Here is a 22,894-nt window from a genome sequence, read left to right as displayed (position 1 = left end):
CACATTTGCATACCTCTTGAGTATGACACAGTATACCAATTAAACACAGACCCAATCAAAATCTAAGTGAGTAGTATTTTACCAATTCGTGTCGATAGAGGCACGCTTGTGTACAAATACTCAGTTTTATTAGAACGGAATTTCGTCGTAAGGTTATTGTGGGTAGTTTTATTACATTTCTTGTAATACAGCTCACAATTTTCGTAAGGTTTCCTTTAGTGTTGTTAAAACAATAGTAAACATGAGAGAGAAACAAATCATTATATGCGATTTATCTGGTGTTATGTATAACAGTCTGAAAAATGCACATACGGTTTATAGATTACATGCATGTAGAAAACTTGTTCTGAGTTGAAGCTGTCAAAGAAGGTTTGAAGAAGAATAAAATGCCACTACCAGACGATAGCTAATGTAGAAAATACTTTTCCGATGTAATTTGGCACCATGCGCTCTACCCATACATAATACAAAAGTTTCGAGATCCTTCTACTCTCTGGCTGTCTATTAAACCTAAAATGAACAAAAGGTCGCAGAAGTTAGCCTTTTCCCCACATGGGACTATTTTGGGTTGAGAAGTGAAGGGAATTAATGTTACAAGTTCCATTAGATTGATAACTTTAGCAGAGAGCAGAATTGCGTTTTAAAAAATATAGCAGTGAATGTACTCGAACTCGCGACATCTTATCTACCCTGCGCGACACTTACCATTACGTTACTAGCTGACACGTAAGTGCAACAGTTCCAGAAGTCAACAACAATTCCTACAGAATTTCTGTATTCCACAGCACTGTGAGATAATGCATGTGGCCGGGTCTAGAATTCTGAGAGACAAACTGTTACACCTTTTCTTTTGCACTGCACGATGTTTTCAAGGAGCAGATAGTGAAATAGAGTAGCTCAAGTGGAAAGGAACATTTCCTATTTAAATTTCTACATCCTACACTGTTGTGCAGTTCTGAGTAGGTGGCAGTTACGTGATTTTATTTCGGTGATTACAAAATAGAGTCGAATGTGTGCACTGGGTAGCCGAGGCAGCTAGTACATGGTAATTCGGTCAACCATGTAAATGAATTTACTGAACATGCTGCAGATTGATCCTGGGAGCCTGCGTGTCAGAATTCTAAGAGAGTGTGGCACAACGGCGTTAGATAGAGAAATGAGCCCCTGAGAAGAGGTTTTGGTGGTGTGTTGGGATGATTAAAGGTTCATATATCTATGGTCAGTGTTCGATTCCAGCTTCGGTCAATGATTTTAGGTAGGGAGAGACAGATTCCATTCTCTTCTGGCTACACCAAGTGAAGAAGATATAATGGCATTGTGATCTGAAGTTCACATTAAAAATAATATTCCTCCTCTACCAAGTAGACATTAGGTTGAGCCACAATCAAGTCTGCAGTGGCGACATGTAGAAACTCTATCACCAGTAACCTTTCTTATACTAGTTATTTATTTCTAGTGACGAAACAAACGCTATGTAAACTCACAATATACTTATTTCATCTTTCATATGAGCTTCTGTATATCGATAAAATTAATGTAACTCAGACCGCCCTTAACGCGGAATTTGATCCCTTCGTGACAATACAGCTCGGCCACAATTTGTTGTTTGTTCAAAACTGCAGATTCCTCAATTTCTCCGCATATTGCACCTGAATGGGATCGAATCCTGCCCCGGCCGAAAGATTTCATTATGTATTTTCAAGCTCCAGTATGATAACACCTATCTGATGGTGGATAATAATTTCGATTTTTAATGTATTTTCATTCGTTGTCAACACTAACGATATTTGACGTTTCTTACTTCCAGTAAGACACAGCACTATTTGCGAGATGGCTGTAAGTTCAAGATGTTATTCCGAGCTGCTGGTGGAGAAAAACTCGGTAGCTGACGTCTCTTTGTGTGTAGTCAACAACGATATGTGTGTGGCTCTATTCCCAGTCAGCACTGGACTCTTCGTCATATTATTTCTAGTTCAAACACGCCCACATGTCGCTGCTGGTGCAACAAAACCATATTTAACGTTCGTTTTCTCTAGAATAGAACAGCAGTAGGTTCCGGGTTAGAGTCCTGGGAACAAAAACATTAATGTTTCGTCTCGTCTTTTCAGTTAAAACATCTAGCTACTGCCGAGAAAATCCGATATGTCACAGTTGATTGTGTTCCGATATCTATCCGAATAGATTCTGGGTTTGAATCCCTGTCCAACACAAAGCTTTACCTCACGGCATTTAAAGTAAGTTACTTGTTAAGAAGCAATATTTAACATCTCTCGTAGTTCTTTAACAGGGACAAAATTTGCTGGGTAGGAATTCGCGTCCGTTAAAAATGTTTGCGTTATGTAATTTAAAGTTGATATTTGCTAACTGATACTGTCTAAAATCGAGGTATAACACCCTCTGTATGCCTAATCAGGAGTGACTGGTAGTTTCCCTCAGTTACGAAATCTTTGCTTAGTCTGCATTACCTGGTTTTGAATCCCTATGCGGAACTAGACGGTTCGTCGTGTCATTTGAAGTTCATATATATTCTCAAGTAGCTGCTCGTGAATAACTTTAACTTTTAATGTCACTTTGTGTTAATAATAAGTACGGTATGTTACTATGAAGACGAAATCATGAATACGACAAACTTACTACGTGCATAACCTATCGGTCGTAATAATGAGAGTGGTAACATTTCAGGTATGTCATTTATTGTAAAATACGTATGTGAGCTTACAAGCCTTAAGGACAGTCTTACCTGTGATAAGGTGTTCCCTGATATTTGTAGTATCCTAGTATTACTTTACATCTTGAGTTATTGCGATACGGAGCAGTGTTTTCTTGTGGTGACTTGTTGGAACCATTTTAAGTAGTTAAACGACTGTACGAAGGATCGAGTAGAGGACCTGCTAGACAGCTGAGTTATGTGGGTTGCATGCGAATCAGGTGAAATGCAATTCAGGTCGTTCGGATACTTTTGAGCACGACTGTACATACCAATTACGTACATACTAATACCTTCATGAAAGGATTTGTAACAGATAAATTTATATTTGCCATTAAGGAATTTATGTTTTTCACAAAGTCTTTCCCTCAGGTTTATATTATCTCTCCTTCGGCCTTCGCCAAAAATCTTCTGCTCAAACAGGCAAATTCATCTACTGTCGTTTCCTAATCAGATTTCCTAATCAATGCCTGGTTTAATTTGATTTAATTCTGTTACCTTTGTTTACTTTTGTTGTTAATCGATTTATACCTCATTAAGACATGTTACATTTCTTTTAGCTTTTCTTTCAAGTCCTTAGTCGTCTCAGATAGATTTAAAACTTTATCGGCAAACTTCGAAGTTGTTATTTCATTCCCCTGAAAAATGTGGCAGTTCTTCTTATTTATGGCCTGAAAGATAGTGTTTAGCTTATAGAAGTCTAACCTCCAGCTTTCTCGCGATCGTTTTACATGTAAGTTCCGTTCTGCTAACCTTTCTTCGGTGCTCTGGCTATAAAACAGGCCTAGCGTAAAATCCCAGATTATAGCAACGGATCCAGTACATAAAATCCTACTGCAGCCCTAAAATTGTAACTGGCTGCGAATTCTCGCCAGCTGCCTACAGTAATCAAAGTACCGCCACTCTAGGCGTATAATAAAGCAAACCACCCTTTTCAAAGAATTATTATCTCTCTCCCCCTGACACAATATTCAGCAAACAGAAAGAAAGCATTGCACCGCACTGTAAATCAGTGGTTTGGTCATCATATCGTTACTAATACCTGCACAATATACTCAGAAAGAAGAGATTAGTTTCATATATTCTGAAAATATGATGGCGCCTCGTATTATATATCTCTCTCCTTCCTGTAAATAAAATTCAAACAAGATTAAAATCTGTACTAATAACCCTGCCAGGTGCAATAAAAGACCAATGTCAGTCAGGAATGGATATAATGCAAAGACTGTCGTTATAAAATGTGTGGTGAAGTTTTGGCTAGGCGGCAGCTCCTTACCATTCCTTGCTTTTCGGACAATTGTCATTCTGCCTTTACCACTCATTCCAGCTCCCTGTCTGTCTCTGGTAGCTGAGTGGTCAGCGCGAGGAGTGTCATACCTAACGGCCCGGGTTCGATTCCCGGCTGGGTCTGAGGTTTTCTCCGCTTAGGGGTTGGGTGTTGTGTTGTCCTTATCATCATTTCATCCCGATCGACACGCAAGTCGCCAAAGTGGAGTCAACTCGAAAGACTTGCACCAGGCAAACGGTATATCCGACGGGAATCCCTAGCCACACGGCATTTTCATTTTATTCCATCTCCGTCTCGGAACTCAATCTCTGACGTTGAAATACTGCGTTGTGACTGCTTACTCAACGCAAAACAGATTAAAAAAAATACCCCCTTGCAGCCCTCAGTCTACCACTCAGGAAACATCTTAAATCCAATCTTTCAGTACAGATTGTTGATCTAATATTTTTGCGGTGGGGCGTGAGTGGGGTGGAAGGTGGTAAGCGTATGTACGGTGTATATAGTCGGACTGGTACAATTGTAGTTCTCATTTCAGAGTTTTCTATGGTTTCCTTAATTTCTCGCCCAGTGTACCGAATGGTTGGCGTGTTTGAATGTATACACGCCAGTCTCACTGATTTCTCAATAGCTGCTTCCATTTCATATACGAAGTACTTTTGTAGCAGTTGTACGTGAACTGTCGCTACCTATATTTACCCTCGCCGCCTTCATAATATAAATGAGTTTTTCCTCTTTAGTTTGTCGAAATGTTTCTCTAAGTAAACAGATGCTACATATTTAGGTTTCTCTTTATTAGTAAAACTTTGAAGATATGTCGCAAGGGCAGACTTGCCTCGCAAGTCTCTTCATGTCCCAGGATCACAATCAAACCTTCCACAAGAATCAGATTTTCACTCTGCAGCGGATTGTGCGCTGATATGAAACTTCCTGGCTGATTAAAACTGTGTGCCAGATCGAGACTCGAACTCAGGACCTTTACCTTTCTGGGCACGTGCTCTACCGGCTGAGCTATCCAAGCGCGACCCACATCCTATCTTCACAGATTTACTTTTGCCAGTACGTCGTCTGCTACGTTCCAAACTTCACAGAAGCTCTCCTGCCAATCTTGCAGAACTGGCACTCCTGGAAGGAAGGATATTGCGCAGACATGGCATAGTGACAGCCTGGAGAATGTTTGCAGAATGAGATTTTCACTGTGCAGCGGAGCGTGAGCTGATATCAAACTACCTGTCAGATAGCTCAGACGGTAGAGCACTTGCCCGCGAAAGGCAAAGGTCCGGAGTTCGAGTTTGGGTTCAGCACACAGTTTTAATCTGTCAGGAAGTTCCAAACGTTCCACGAGGTCGGCTTCTAGCAGTTTCGCCATTATTCTATAAGCAATTCGTAACACTATTTTGCAACCATGACTTTAACTTGGCATACAACATGGCTGAGAAACGTAACGGGACTGATTTTTTATCTACCAAAGTTTATTCTTCAAACAATAATATTGTCCATTCAAAGTAGTTCCCTTCGGCAGCTATATACCGGAGTAGTCCTTGTTCCCAGTCTTGATAGCAGCACTGAAAGTTTTCAATTGCTAGGGCATTTAACATGTAGGTCACATTCTTTCCATTGTTCTCCAGAGTCTCAAAACGACGTGCTTTTAAGACATTATCCAATTTCAGGAAAAGAAAAAGACTTAAATACTCAGATTAGGTGAATAGTTGGCCTGTGGAACAACAGGAATGCCTTTTGAGGTCAAAAATTCCATGGTGAAACAGGCGTCATGTAGCAGCATCCACTTGTCTGCAATGTCCAGTCTCACTCCATTCACTCTTTCCCTGAGCCTGAGATCACACGACTAAAACATTCGTGATCATTGCAATCCGCTCAAGAAGATAAACACACACCCTTTTTCGATTGTCCTTCAGCTCAGTTGTGTGGCTTTCCAGGTACCATTCTGGCACAAACTTCTCGCATGTGCAAAACTGCGGTCAAAATTTGAGGAACGGCGAAAGTGTTTAACAGGTCACTCATCATCCTTATTGTTGAATGTCGGTCTGATGTCACGAGAGCATGCACACGTTCGACGTTTTCGTCGTTTCTTGAAGTTGAGCGAGGTTTATCATCAACGTATTGTCGGCCTTCCAAAAATGATTTGTGCCAGCGAAAAACTTGTGTTCTTGGTAAGGAATTTTCCCCATAGGCCTGTTTCAACTTCCCAAAGTTCACACTCGCGGATTCCCCAAGTTTAACACAAAACTTGATGGCATAACGTTGATCTAAATTCCGCTGTTCCATTTCCTTAACACGAAACAGAATGACAATTTCACTGATGGCGCTCACAAACAACACGTGAGGACCGTACGGAATTGGACCTCGGACTGAGCACCTAGAAGAGATGAACACATAGCGATTCCAGATCGCTCCAGTGTTGTAAGTCACATTACTTTTCTCACATGTTTTGTAAGTAATTTGTACCTCGTGTAACATTACTAACATGTATTAACTCGCACGGTTTGTCATACATAACGAACCCTTCCTTATAACAAATCTGAAGCCGCTTCTACAAATCATTGCAATCGTTGATAATCACTAGACACCACACAGTATTAATATTCCACAGTGCCTCGTTTAGATACTACTTTTGCGTGAAGGTATGGGCGGTTTCCTCTACGTGACCGTGCGTCACGCTTCGCGACGAATAGCTATACAGCTTGCCGACACGGGAACTCCATCAGACCGCGTGTAGCAGTGCAGTGGCCATTATTCGTGATAAGACTGGACTGCCTTCTCGGGGAAGCCGGCTGGGGCGTGCAGCGGGCGGCGCAGGTGCGTGCGCTGGCCGTCTGTCCCCTCAGTAATGACGAGTAAACAGCCTCCCCTCCCCCACCCTAGGGAACGGGCACGGGGTAGGGGGCAGATCCCACCCTCCTGGTCGGCGATAAAGCGGTGGGTGTCCGAGCGCGCCGCCCTGATACACTAGAAATGGGTGTCCTTTGTTACGGAAACCTCACCTACCTGGCTATTTGAAACAATTAACTGGATTTCTTATCTCCTGCAGCCGGAGGAAGCGAAGCGTATGAAACGACATCCACAGTCATAAGGGAGATTGAATAGGGGAGCAGTGCGTGTCAGCCAACGAACCGTATCAGTATGTGGCACTCGGTGCGTGATAACACATCTGATTGGAACTAATCTAATCACAGATTTCCAAGCTCGATGCCGAGTTGATTTCACTTTTCCACTACGTATATTTTGACATAGGGATAGCGTTCCAGCTGGGACAATGGCTTTCCAGTAATAACGATTTTTTTGTCTCCAGTTTAACCTGCCTCTTAAAGCCGCCCAAAATACCGGTTTCTGAAATAACCCATTTTCAGTTTTCCTTATTGCTGTTATTTCCAGCAATAATCCTAGACTTCGAAGAAAGACTAAACACTTCCAAACGAAAGTGATAGGGTAGAAGATCTCGATCAATGCGAAGTGAAGGCTGTGGCAGAAATCGGTGTCAGTTTCTGTAGTAAAAACGGGAAAGATGAACGAGACGAGGACTTCGATGGCGAGAGCCAAAGCTCACAAGTTGATGACTTTCTTGCATCGTCACATTCGTATGGTATCAATTTTTCGCCCTCATGCAACCACAAAATTAAAAGTTCATTTATTATTTCAAGTTTACAGAGCATCAATAAAATTACAGATACACCGATCAAATTTGCCTTGACTTGCAAGGAACACTGTTGATGTGTCCTCCTTATAAGGTGCCGCAAATTCATTGTGCCTCCTCCCATTTTTAATCTTTTGCAGCTAATGGAGCATTTACTTCGTTGCTACCACATTTCGTAAAATAGTTCCACCCAAGGAATGGAGTGATTATGCAGGACGATTGCGAGAAACTACCATATATACCAAGTCGGGGCAGGGTTAGCACATTGCACGTACACACATATCGTCTGCTAGACCATGCCAAATGGCAACAGGCACATTATTCTGTTAGTAGTGCTGTACCGATTCTTATGTCATGTTCTTATTGCTGTTTTTAACTATTGGCGTTGTTAATAAAATAGCAATGGTCGTTTTTCCAATTTTCTGTAATGACCCAATATTTCAAAGCATTGGAAATTTTATGATTAAATCTTATTCGTTTGCGAAAGGAGTTTTGTTTAAAAACCAAAAACTTTAACGCTGCTGCTATGTCAAATTCATTACCTGCTTTCTTGCCTGGTTATTAGCAAAAAAGAAAAAGAAAAACTAGTGTGACCGAGAAGAAACAAATACCAATAAATACCGGTTATTCAGAATTAAACTACTCGTGTCAGTTTTAAACAATTGGTTTTTCGTATTTCGATCTAGACAGTGACCCAACTGTCTCGTTAGGTGTGAAACGCACAGTCACCTTCGTGATGCCCGCTCTATATTTCCACCAATCTGCCTGTCTATATGAAAAACTTTACTCCATAAGCCACCTTACCCTGTATGGCCTAGAGTACTTCTTGTACAAGAATCGTTTATCCTCCGGTCCCGTTCGATTCACGAAAGGGGCTTGGGAAGACTGTTCTTGGAGGGTACGCTCTCGAAGTTTGTACGGCAAACCTCTGGGTGACGCCTTTCTTGTTGCGTCTGTTCCTGGAGGGTTTTGAGCATATGTGTAACACTCTCGCGTCAAGCAAACGATCCTGTGACGAAAGGGGGCCGCTCTTCGTTGATCTTCTGTATCTCTTTGCATTGAATCATTTTTTTTTTTTCGTTCTTTTCTTATATGTATGCTATATGTAAACTGAAAGAGTTACAGACACCGCCAAACGTAAGTTAGAGAGTTGTTTTGTGGCAAGGATAATGTTTTGATACACTGTTAACTATCTGCGTGAAACAAAGTAAGAAATGCGCTCTTCAATTTCATAATTCATGTACCTTCACCCCTCTTGTTTCGGGAAGTGATAGCGTACGGACGTATGCTTGGATCCGTTCATCAAAAGTATTGTAAAAAAGTTTTTAGAAAAGGAATATTTATTCTTGTGGTTATAAGGTCAACTCCTATCTGTTCATCATTTCACTCGCCGCCGCGATCCTGCATCAACAGGTGAAGACAAGAATCATTTACGGGTTATCCGGAGGAGCCTTCCAGCATCTACATTGTCACAATCAAGACTGAACATAATGGAATTAATGTGAAGGTAATGACTCAGACTTGACAGGCACCTATTGAACTTGGTTTAAGTATACAAAAAATATTGTGCTTCATCTGTCAGATCAACAATTTCCATATGTGAGGCGATTATGGGCCGAAGTGGCCGTGCAGTTAAAGGCGCTGCAGTCTGGAACCGCAAGACCGCTACGGTCGCAGGTTCGAATCCTGCCTCGGGCATGGATGTTTGTGATGTCCTTAGGTTAGTTCGGTTTAACTAGTTCTAAGTTCTAGGGGACCTCAGCAGTTGAGTCCCATAGTGCTCAGAGCCATTTGAACCATTTTTTGAGGTGATTATGTGGTACCGCGCGATACTGGAAGCAGCAGTACGTATTGAAAATCGTGAATGTAATGATATTAAAGGTCTGTTGATATTGGTATCAGTTAAAGTTCAACCAAAATTGCGCACAGATTCATAAACCACCTTCAAAGTTTCTTTCCGACTGTTATTCCCAATCAGTTTTTCCAGTTATTCAAGCAATTATTAATCCATTTCCATATACACATAGCTATTATTTGCGAATGGCAAGGCGGGAGAATGATTGTCAGCATGTCTGTGTATTAAGTCTAATTTTTGAACTTTCCCGTTGTGGTCATTTCGGGAGATGTATGTAGGAGGAAGTAGTTTGTTGTCCAACTCATCCCAGAAAGTACTCTCCCAAAGAATTCCGTAGTAAATGTTTCGGTGATGCCAACGCTTCTCTTGTAGTTCCTCCACTGAATTTTGCTGAACACTTCTGTAACACTCTCGCCCAGACTGATGGATCCCGTAACGAAACGTGCCTCTCTACGTTGGGTCTTCTCTACCTCCTCAATCAGTCCTATTTGGTAGGGGACCTTGAAACACGTATGTAACATAGCAGCGATGGCGAGGCATTGTAGCATCTGTGACCAGAGAGTATGCGCTTGACCGCGCGAGTGTTGCGAGCGGTTCTCAGTCTGTCAGTCAGTCGTTGCGAGTCTGTAGCTCTGTCTAGTTGAGGGCAGTACTCTGTCAGTAGTCGTCGCGTGCAGTACGCCAGTAGTCGTCATGCAGAGCGGTCGGTCAGTGGTAGCAGTCCAGTGGGATTGCGTGATGTGGTCTGGCGACAACACTGGTCAAGATGCTGAATGAGGTATACTGTTAATTAAGATAATCATCGGATAATGTAAAGTTTAATTATTGTAACTAATTTTCAACAAGTGCCCCCAATAATAACTTTGATTTCAAAAGCAATTTTACATAAAATTTTCATTTAATTGAAGTAACTATTTCGTTCCACTTCCCTTAAACAAAAGTTTCAGTTTTCAATTAGATTACAAAAAAAAAAAAGGAATATTATTATTTTCAATGCAGTTCCTCCAAGCGGTGCGCAACAACAAGAGCAGAAATTTGACTAGGTGTTGCAGTGAGGTAAGAATTTAATTTTGATTTTTTTGCACAGGGCCAAAGACCGATATTTCGGTTTAATTGAATTATTATTATCACTGAGATTTTCTTATCACTGAATGGACCTTAATTTTTATGAAGAACTTATACTTGAGTCAGATTGCGATTCTCACTTTTATTATTATCACTGAGATTTTCTTATCACTGAATGGACCTTCATTTTTTTATGAGGAACTTATACTTGAGTCAGATTGCGATTCTCACTTTTATTGTCATTAAATTTAATTGCTAGGGAGGTTACGTTTGGCTCCTATTCATTTATTATTTCTGTCTTTAAAATTTCAGTGGAGATGAGTCAGATTGCGATTCTCACTTTTATTGTCATTAAATTTAATTGCAGGGAGGTTACGTTTGGCTCCCATTTCTATTAAGTATTGTCATTACATTCTTATAAATTTTTTGTGGGGAGGTTACACTTGGCGACACCCAGTCCAGGATCGAATTTCGTTGAGAATCTTTTGAGCAACAGTCAGATATCTGCTCTTATTTGCTTAGATATAATTAGGATTTAGCGCAACGCTTTTAATAATATTGTGACTTTCTTTCTACAGGTCAACGACAATTTGTTGCTTTGTTGTATTTGTGTGTTGCTTTTGCATTGTGCTTATTTTTTTGTGAATAATTGTGACTATTGCAAAAATGCCGCGAAAGACTGTGAATAGTGTATCGCGAGGTATTATGAATGAAATTACCGACGCCAACAACTTTACCGATAGGACATGTGACACGCAGTGTAATGATGACAATCCTGCGTTCACTAACAATCAGTGCATTCCAACCACTAGTGATGACTTTTACCTTCATAATGAACAAACGAACTCAATTGTCTCGTCTGTTAATTTGACGACAATTGATGACGCGGAGCGGTCTATAGTAATGAGCGCTGCCGAGCTTAACACACCCGATTTGGAAAATTTAAGTGACGAACAGACAAATTTGTCTAATGAAAAAGAACAGGATACACAAAGTACGACGGATTTATTTAATTCCGAAATAGTGAGTGACAGTGTAGGTCCGACTGATAATCCTTTTTGTAAGTTACGGAATGACCAAATGGTCACACAGAACGTGACAATTGCATGTACTCCATCACAGAGCACTGAGAATGCAACTGCTACTTTTGATTTGAATCAATTTATGGCAATAATGCTACAGTTTAAGAACGACCTTACTGTAAATTCCAAACAACAGAGTGAAGATCTCAAACAACAACTTAATGAACAGGTCAAACAACTTAGGGAATATAACAAACAAGATAACGAAAATCTCAAACAACAACTTAATGAACAGGTCAAACAACTTAGGGAAGATAACAAACACTTAAATGAGAAACTTGACAATAATGACGAAAATCTCAAACAAATTAATGAGCAGGTCAAACAACAGAGTGAAGATTTCAGACAACTTAGGGAAGATAACAAACAAGATAACGAAAAACTCAAACAATACTTAAATGAAAAATTAGACGACAATTCCAGACAGCTTAGTGAACAAATTAGAGCCGTTGCCGCGCAGTGTCATGACACTAAGGAACAGTTGCGCGTGGAAATTGAGGGTTCTTCACGAAAAAATAGCGAAGAAATTAAGTCTGTTGCGCAAGAATTAAGGGAAATGCAAACAGCCGCAACAGAAACACTCAGAGACGAAATTAGCGGAGTCGCTAAACAATGCTCTGAAAAAGCTACACAATTACGGGAAGAGTTTAAAGCAATGACGGTAGAACTTTCGCGCACAGTGGACGCAAGGATAGACGCGAAATTCGAACAGCAGAACACTCAGATGAACGAGCGCTTTAATCAGCACATACAAAACAGTGATACGCGTTTCCGCAAATTTATTCAAGATCAAAACAAAGTAAAACGACAAGTCATGGAAACAATCACTGCACAAAGACAAGAGGACAAACGTAAAATATTCGCGAAAGCGAAGACGTATGTAGACAATAATATTACTACAGTGTCCGACAAAATTAATACCATAGAACAATTGAACGCGGAATTAAGAGATGAAATTTCTGATCTTAAATCAAAAACAGATACACACACAGTAAATATTCAAACAGTGACAGATAGATTCGAACAATTAGATCTAACACAGGATTGCGATGTCATCAAAGCTGATGTTAAAAAACTGAGCGAAACTACGCGTAAGTTGCAAAAACAGATTAATGCGTCTGATTCTAAAACCGATGATCAGGTTAAAATGCTGTCTGAAAAATGTGATGAATTGGCCAGTCGTATTGATGTCATCGAAAATACTAATGACAATAAATCAGACGATGCTGCACCGGTTTCATTTATCCAAACACCTGAATTTCAAAATTTACAGCAGACAATTAATGAGATCGATTCGTCTAACAACACGTTACGTAGGAAGTTATCAAATTTACAACAAGAAGTAACAGAGATGAAAAACATTTCAGTTAATAACGCCACTTTATGAACATGTGTCAGACTCACGCAGCGCGTATAATTTGGGTAATCTACAGAGAGTACGGGACTTAGATTCCGATCAACCACAGTTCAATAGATTCTCTTACGATCCTGAACCTGTTCCATCACACAGAGATGATAATTTCGACTACAAACATTTTCTGTCAGTGAGAAAGTTTAAAGTTTTTAAAAACGATAGAACGCAGATTCACCCGCTGGATTGGATTCAACAATTTAGCTTTGCTCTTCCACCGACTTGGCCTGTAACACATAAACTTGAATTTATTTGGAAGGCGAACCGGCAACTCGTATGAGACCGATCGCGAGGCAATGCTACTCAGTAGAGGAATTTCAGAATGCTTTTCTATCAGCGTACTGGTCGAAGACGACACAGCGCGGAATTAAAGATCAGTTAATTAGTTTGCCGAATTACGAGAACTCAAATTTTCCCAGTGTGACGCAATTTTTTGAGCACATGGTACAACAAAACCAATACCTGAGTGAGCCGTACAGTGAATCCGCACTTATACAATTATGCATTTCCAAATTACCACGGTCATTACGAGTGTCACTTCTAACAGGTCAGCAAAAGGAAAATATTTCAGCATTCAGAGATCTTTTACAGCTCTTGGAAGTACAGCAATCTGATTATTCTTTTGTAAACAAAAACTTTTCTTATAATAACCAAGGTCAACAAAAATACAGCAGTTATGATCAGACACGTAATTTCAATAGGAAAGATAACAGACGCTTTAGGAACGGCAACTACCAAAATTCTAATAACAGCCAAAATTTTAATTATCAATATCGTCAAAATTTTCAGCAACAAGAACCACACTTTAGTAACAATAGAGGTATTTCACAACAACAACATCAAAAACCAGCCGGTTAGCATACCTAACCAACAATGGAATGCACAAGGTCAACCAGGCTTTAATGTTCCGCCGCGTGCGCATATAGTCCAAGATCCAACAAATAGTAACGTACGTCAGCAAGGAAACAACTACGTACAAAGAAGACAGTATTTCAATTCCTATCGTAATGCACCGTATAGGAATGACTATTACGACAGACGTAAAAATAATGAGGACAATTTTCAGCGTACATCTAACAACAGTCGGACATACCAACAGCAAAATTTTACACAAGAACCTATTCTCATGAATGAACCCGACAGTAGGTACCATCCAGAGCGTAACACGTCTGGAAGAAGTAATAGGACAGTTCAAATAGTAGAAATGCCACAGAATCCTCCTAATAATAATAACACGTCAGATAGAATCTGACTAGATACTGTACAGATCGCATCTTCCAATAATACAAGCAATACTTCAGACACGCAAAATGTTGTTCACGAAAATGTAATTACTTTTGACGATATCAGAGACACTCTCTTGCAGGAAAGACCAGTTATTCAGAAAACCATTTCACATCCTGTTATCGAAATTAAAATTGGTTCATCGAAATTCTCAGCAGTAATCGATTCCGGCTCACCTATATCAGTAATACATGAGGAGACTTTTAACGAGTGTAACAAAGAGAGTACCTATCCGACATTACCTTTAGGCAAAACAAAAGTGAAGGGAGCAGTATCGAGTAAAGGTGTAGACGTTAAATTACAGACGCATTTATCATTTTGTATTGGAGGTCATACTTTCCACTAAAATTTTTGGATTGTTCCTTTATTGACAACAGACGTTATCTTAGGTACGAATTTTCTGGTACAACACGACGCAGTCATTGATTTTCAGAATTCTTATTTAATGTTAAAGGATGAAAATGTACAATTGGCTTTAGAGTTTCAGCATTCATTGTCTGCGGAACAACAAACAATTAACCGCACAGAGGTCATTTCCGCAACACGTAACATAGACTGTAATCCCACATTGTTCACGGATACGTACGTACACAACTATAATACTCCAGACGAAGCTGACTACGACGTAATGCAATTGATTTCTGATAAGGTTAAAGAGAGCAGTGCAAATACAGACGACGAAAGAACGCAATTACACAAAATTCTTTTACAGCAAGCTCCAGTTTTTGACAACGTTCCTGGTACTATGTCCGGATTTATGTATGAATTTCAAGTCAAACAGCACGATACATTTAAAGCAAAGCATTATCCCATTCCACATAATCATAGAGAACAAGTTAAAAAAGAATTGCAGGATATGCTTGATCAAGGAATTATAGAACCGGCAGTTAGTCCGTACATAAACCCGCTGCATATTGTTAAGAAAAAAGATGGCTCACTTCGCCTCGTACTTGATTCACGTCACATTAATGACATTATTATTAATGAAACAGATCGACCACAGACATTAGAGGAACTTCTACAGAAATTTCATGGCACAGCTATTTATTCTACACTAGATTTGAAATCGGGATTTTGGCAAATTCAACTTCATCCGAATTGTAGAAAATATACAGCTTTTCTCTGTTTCGGCGACTGTTATCAATTTTGCAAATTACCATTCGGTTTAACTATTTCTTCTGCAGCTTTTATTCGCGGTTTGAACACAATACTTCCGACAGAACTTAAAGACAGAATTACGACGTATGTAGACGATATTCTTATCGCAGAAGCTAACTGGTCTGAACACAATATGATTCTTGAACAACTGTTGCAAACTTTTCATGCTCAAGGACTCACAGTTAATCTTAGTAAATCGCACTTTGGCAAAACTTCTATAAAATTTCTTGGACACGTGATTTCAGCAGAAGGCATTGCACCTGATCCGGAAAAACTTCAAGCTCTACGTGACATTACTGTTCCTACGACAAAGAAACAACTACGCAGTTTTTTGGGCTTAATTAACTTTTTTCGTAAATTTATTCATTATTCCGCTTTAGACACGCCTAGACTATACCAATTAACGGGTAAAAACACTATTTGGTCTTGGGATAAGCAAGCACATTCTGAATTTGTGAACCTGAAGCATGCTTTGTTGAATGCTCCACTTTTATCGCACCCCGATCTTACTAGAAATTTTTCCATTGCCACCGACAGTTCTAACACCGCTTTAGGCGTACATATTTTCCAGGAAATTGAAGAAGATGGTTCTACAGTAATCAAAAACATCGCATTTGCAAGTCGCATTCTGTCACCTGCTGAACGAAATTATTCCGTTACAGAATTGGAAACATTATGTGTTGTATGGGCTTTTACGAGATTTAGGCACTTTCTTTATTGCAGACATACCACCGTTTACACAGACCACAGAGCGATACAATTTTTACTTTCGGCTAAATTCACTCACGACAGATTAAGCAGATGGAAACTTTATTTGCAAGAATTTAATTTTACGATTGTTCACATTCCCGGCACACAAAATGTTATAGCAGACGCACTATCGCGTTCTCTCGGCAACAATCAGCAAGACGTAGCAACCAACTTCTGCAAAACAAATTTCAGTGTCATGTACATTCAGCAAGTCGCATTTGAAAACTTTATTTCATCGTCACTACAGGACATAGCGCAAGAGCAAAATAAAGACAATGTGTGGAAAGAAATTAAACACCTTTGGCAAGATAGGAAAAATGTTACGATTAGGAACCACTACACTGTACGCAACGACATTCTGTTTCGCCGCTCTCATCCTGACAGCAACAATTGGTTATTATGCATTCCTGACGAACTGGTTAACAAATTAATTTGGTACACTCATTTAAGTTACGCACATTACGGAGCACGAAAATGTTTTCTTATACTGAGACAGAACTCTTATTTTACTAACATGGAGAAACGTATACGACGAGTTTTAGCGTCTTGTAAAATTTGCCAGAAAGCTAAATCAGACACCACTTCACATATTCCTCCATTATATCCCATTATACCTGTTAAATTAAGACACATGGCCGCAGTAGATATTTTTGGTCCGATTCCGAGAACTAACAGAGGTTTTTGCTACATCTTTGTCGCTGTTGAGCTCACTTCAAAATTTGTTACTTTCACTCCGTTACGTAAAGCTACTGCTAAAACTGTTTCGAAAGCATTTGTAAAACATTTTCTATTTCATGTAGGGCATGTGATGAAAGTAATTTCTGACAATGGATCTCAATTTCGTAGTAGCGTATGGACACGCATGTTACGAGCTAGAAACATTTCTCCGATCTATATATCCAAGTACCACGCTTCTTCGAACCCCTGTGAACGGTTAATGAAAGAAATTGGTAAACTGTGCCGAATATACTGCCACAAAAGACATATTGATTGGGATACACACATACTCTCATTCCAAGACGTAATTAATTCCATTCCAAATGAATCCACTATGCTATCTCCGTCTATTATACTGAAAAACGTTGAACCACCAAACAAAATTAAAGAATTAGTAAACTTCCCTAAATGTCGTCGACTAAGACACCACGAAATAATTGACATTGCGCTGAACAACATCAAACGTGCCGCAGAGCGCCGGAGAAGACAGCAAAAACAGGTTTGTAGACGCCGCGACTTTCACGTTGGACAGAAAATATTAGTACGTACACACTATTTATCCAGTAAATTAAAAGGTAAGTGCAGTAAATTTGAACTTCTATACGCAGGTCCATATCGGATTCGCAGCATCCCTCACCCCAATGTTGTACACGTCGAAACTTTGAGAACCAGAAAATCGAAAGGCAACCACCATATCTCAAACATTAAACCGTTTATTGAATGAAGACACTTTATGATTCAACACACTATGATGCCATTTACTTATGCAATTATATTCACCTTACTAATTACTGATGATTATCGTATTTTTTCTTGGCAAGTGCCCGGCAAGGTAAGGTTAGCAGGTCGCTTTTCTTGTCGTTACACATCAGACCGTGCACATTTTCCACTTTTTTTGTGTATATGATTGTACTCCAGTTTTGTTTATATGCACTGTGAAATAGTTAAGATATAACACACACCAGTTGACTTTGACATTTTTTTTGCCTTATGATATCTCAACATCGTGACTGTTTTACATTTTTGCTGCTGCATTGTGATATTATCTGTGCATTTTGCCTCTGAACACTGTCAATGCCTTTGACATATTACGTTTTCTGTCATGTTATGCTGTATGGTTAATCATGTTACCATAAACCAGTCATTATTTAATGGGTATATGATTTAAATGTAGGACATTAATCTCTGTTCATCAATTTCAGTAAGAAATGATGCGTGTAAGAAATAAATTCAACAGAAATGGGAATTTCACCTACGGAATAAACGAAAGAAGATGCAATAACTTTATGAGGAAGAGTAAATGGATCAGGATTAACAAGCATTAACAAGAATATACTATACTCATCGTAGAATAGCAGTCTTAACTAATTATTTCTTTCAGAATACAAGGTGATTGATGCAGGCTGTCAGACTGAACTACACATCTTAATTTTAGTGATGAAATATGCTAGAGATAAGAAATAGTTGTATAATGAGTAATGAAGTGATATTTTTTGCAGATGATAATGAATACTGATGAATAATGATGAAGGATATGGTATTATGAATAATGAAGTTTTTATTTACAGGTGATGATAATAATGAAGTTATGATAATATGGATAATGAAGTGATTGATAATGAAGTTTTTTCTTTACAGATGAGGATAAGGTTGGAGTTTTATATTTATGCTATGTAGTTATTTAAGTATTTGTTGCAGTTTGTTTTGACAGCAAGTGTTATATTGCACAGTAGGATGACGGAAAGTTTTGGAAAGGACAGCTATGGAACACATTTTATACACATTTCACTACTTGTTAATTCGAAGTTCACTACTTTTCAGCATAGTGTGCGTTTCTTCTTTCAGGTCAATAATCCATTTTGTATTTTTTCCAGGAGATGCTTGTCATGATACTTACTAAAACTGTTACTTATTATACCTGTTCTAGTACTTGCATTTTTATTTTTTTTTACCCATTTGTGTTTACCATTTATAAATGTAATCACATATACTGCCTTGTTACATAACCTTGCGACAGCTGACTCATGACGAATGACGTTACCTATCCTCATTTGCAGCAATAGGTCAAAAGCAAAAAGTGTTATGCCTCAGCAATTAATTATCGATCCCAACGCAATGCATTGCTAACAACAAAAAAAAAAGTATTAACAGTCCCAAATAGTGATACCAGTTTGAGAAAATTCTGAATAATACTGATTAGCTCTGAATAGTATGTCACTTGAGTAATGACTTCTTAATGAGACAACAAAAATACACATATATATAAAATAATGCTTAGTAACTGGCTAGTAATTGCCACTGTTATTGTAATGAGACTACTTATAATCCCCATGATTATTAATGCTATGACTATAATTAACTGATTTTTAATAATGACTTCGTAATGATCTGAATAATACTGAATGAGGAACAATGCTTTATATTATTCGATACCTGATGGCCACTGAGTGCCAATAATTAGTGTCACTTAATGAATTGTTATTCATTATGCCATTAATTAGCTCTTGTTTTCAATGTTCATACTTTATAATTGGAAATGAATGTGACTGTTTAATAATGCTTTGTAATTAGGAAAAAGCTAATGATTATTACTATATTGAAATGACAAATGATTAATTAACTATGCTTTATAATTGGAAATGAATGTGACTGTTTCATAATGCTTTGTAATTAGAAAGCTAATGATTATTACTATTTAAAAGACAAATGATTAATTAATTATGCTATACTTTATAACTGGAAATGAATGCGATTGTTTCATAATGCTTTGTAATTAGAAGGCTAATGATTCTTACTATATTGAGATGACAAATGATTAATTAACTATGCTTTATAATTGGAAATGAATGTGACTGTTTAATAATGCTTTGTAATTAGGAGAAGGTTAATGATTAATACTATATTGAAATGACAAATGATTAATTAACTATGCCATACTTTGTAACTGGAAAAGAATGCGATTGTTTCATGATGCTTTGTAATTAGGAGAAGGTTAATGATTAATACAATATTGGAATGACAAATGATTAATTAACTATGCTATGCTTTGTAACTGGAAAAGAATGCGATTATTTAATAATGCTTTGTAACTAGGAAAAGAAGATTACTGATTCTCTGTAAAACAATTAATGAACATTTTTCTGTAATACTACATACATGGTACAGAAATGTTCAATAACTGGGCTATGAATGCCGCAAACTCCTACTGTAATTGACAATATTATGTGACTTAATGTCCTTCACCTTATGAGCTAACTACCCTGAATTACTGCGATGTCCATTTGTCCTGTTTATCCTAGTGATCATGGAGCACTATCTTTGGTTTTGCACTAATTCTACGTTGATGTGCCGTGTAAGAGCGTGGTGTTGACACGACATGCTGTCAACCACCGTGAGCGATGAAGACGTTATTATGGTCCCACTGTTTGGTGTACCTAATGTACTGCCAAAATGAAAACATGAAACTTTAATACGACAGTTCAGTGTCTTGGCTACACTGATAAATTCTGAGGGGAAAAGAACTTCAAGTTGTGTCACTTGGTGTTGTACTTCTGTGGAAAGATATGGACTTTCAGAACAGCTGTGTGCAATCTAAAGTGCTACAACCATGATGCAATCCTTCCCTTTCCTATCCTAATTCTTGTCACATAGTGAAAATCATTTTTTGCTAACATTATTTATGTTCATGGGTTATACATTTTTTTTCGATTCGCTAAACTCCAGTGCGAGTACACTTATGTCACTGGTCGACATGATTTTTTGCTATTATGTTTATTTATTGCCAAAATGCTAAAGACATTTTTTGATTTGTTCTGAAGTACAGTATATGTGCACTTTTGTCTTTTATATTGTATATACATTTTTTATTTTCTAAACTACAGTGCATGTGCACTTCTGTTAGGTGTTAATATGTTTTCTACTGAACTTCAGTGCCTGTACACTTTTCTCATTTTTCAATATGATTACTACTATTCTGTATATTCAATACTTTAATGCGAATGCACTTATGTCATTTGTTACTAATTGTACATACATTTCATCAATTACTGATATGTTCTCAACTGCAGTGCATGTGCACTCATGTCACTTGTCAACATAATATTTTGCCAGTCTGTTTATTTGTTCTGAATATGGTAAAGAATTTTTTTTCAGTGCCTGTGCACTTTGTTATCTGTCAAATAATCTGTATATACATTTTTCTGATTTGCTACTGTGTTTTGTACTCACATTTTGTCTTTGTCTGATATATTTTGTACTTAGTGCGTGTGCACAACATTTAAATATTCTGTAAGTTGTAGAATTTTGTTAATTAAAGAAAAATTTTGCCGCGCTTGGCAAGTCCAAATGACTCACCATCGCTGCCAAATTTTTGCACCGCCAGTAGAGGGTTATGAAACACGTATGTAACATAGCAGCGATGGCGAGGCATTGTAGCATCTGTGACCAGAGAGTATGCGCTTGTCCGCGCGAGTGTTGCGAGCGGTTCTCAGTCTGTCAGTCAGTCGTTGCGAGTCTGTAGCTCTGTCTAGTTGAGGGCAGTACTCTGTCAGTAGTCGTCGCGTGCAGTACGCCAGTAGTCGTCATGCAGAGCGGTCGGTCAGTGGTAACAGTCCAGTGGGATTGCGTGATGTGGTCTGGCGACAACACTGGTCAAGATGCTGAATGAGGTATACTGTTAATTAAGATAATCATCGGATAATGTAAAGTTTAATTATTGTAACTAATTTTCAACAAGTGCCCCCAATAATAACTTTGATTTCAAATGCAATTTTACATAAAATTTTCATTTAATTGAAGTAACTATTTCGTTCCACTTCCCTTAAACAAAAGTTTCAGTTTTCAATTAGATTACAAAAAAAAAAGGAATATTATTATTTGCAATGCAGTTCCTCCAAGCGGTGCGCAACAACAAGAGCAGAAATTTGACTAGGTGTTGCAATGAGGTAAGAATTTAATTTTGATTTTTTTGCACAGGGCCAAAGACCGATATTTCGGTTTAATTGAATTATTATTATCACTGAGATTTTCTTATCACTGAATGGACCTTAATTTTTATGAAGAACTTATACTTGAGTCAGATTGCGATTCTCACTTTTATTATTATCACTGAGATTTTCTTATCACTGAATGGACCTTAATTTTTTTATGAAGAACTTATACTTGAGTCAGATTGCGATTCTCACTTTTATTGTCATTAAATTTAATTGCTAGGGAGGTTACGTTTGGCTCCTATTCATTTATTATTTCTGTCTTTAAAATTTCAGTTGAGATGAGTCAGATTGCGATTCTCACTTTTATTGTCATTAAATTTAATTGCAGGGAGGTTACGTTTGGCTCCCATTTCTATTAAGTATTGTCATTACATTCTTATAAATTTTTTGTGGGGAGGTTACAACCTTCACTGATGAAAAATACTGATTCACATTTCATTACCCATGGGGCATTAATTTATTCCGATGAGAGTTGACTCCTTCTTATGGGTTCAACATAAATCGCTGGATAGTTGAGAAGAAATGGTCACATCGCAGTATGAATCTCAGACTGGCATCCGCTATTTGCTTTATATGGTCAACCTACTTCAGGGCTGTTCTACATAGACACTTTTAGATATTTTATTTCCTGTTTCCAGCAATTGATAATCAACAGTGTAGTTGTAATATAGTGGATTTCTTTTCCTATGGCCATGTGCACAATATTTTATATTTATTTATGTTCAGGGTTAATTGGCAGTCCATTACTCTTCATCAGTCCTGAGAAGCCCTTTCTGGTAGTTTTTTCTTTCTTCTGGTATTCTTAACTTCTAATACACAATGGCATCATCTCCAAACAGCCTTAAAGGGCTGCTGACGCTTTTTACTAGACCATTTATATATATTGTGGAAAGTCTCTTCGCAATTCCAGTGGGTACTTCCAAAATTACGCTTGTTT

The sequence above is a fragment of the Schistocerca serialis genome, chromosome 6 (genome assembly GCF_023864345.2).
Source record: "Schistocerca serialis cubense isolate TAMUIC-IGC-003099 chromosome 6, iqSchSeri2.2, whole genome shotgun sequence".
Lineage (NCBI taxonomy): Eukaryota > Metazoa > Arthropoda > Insecta > Orthoptera > Acrididae > Schistocerca > Schistocerca serialis.
Note: the sequence above shows the minus strand (reverse complement) of the source record.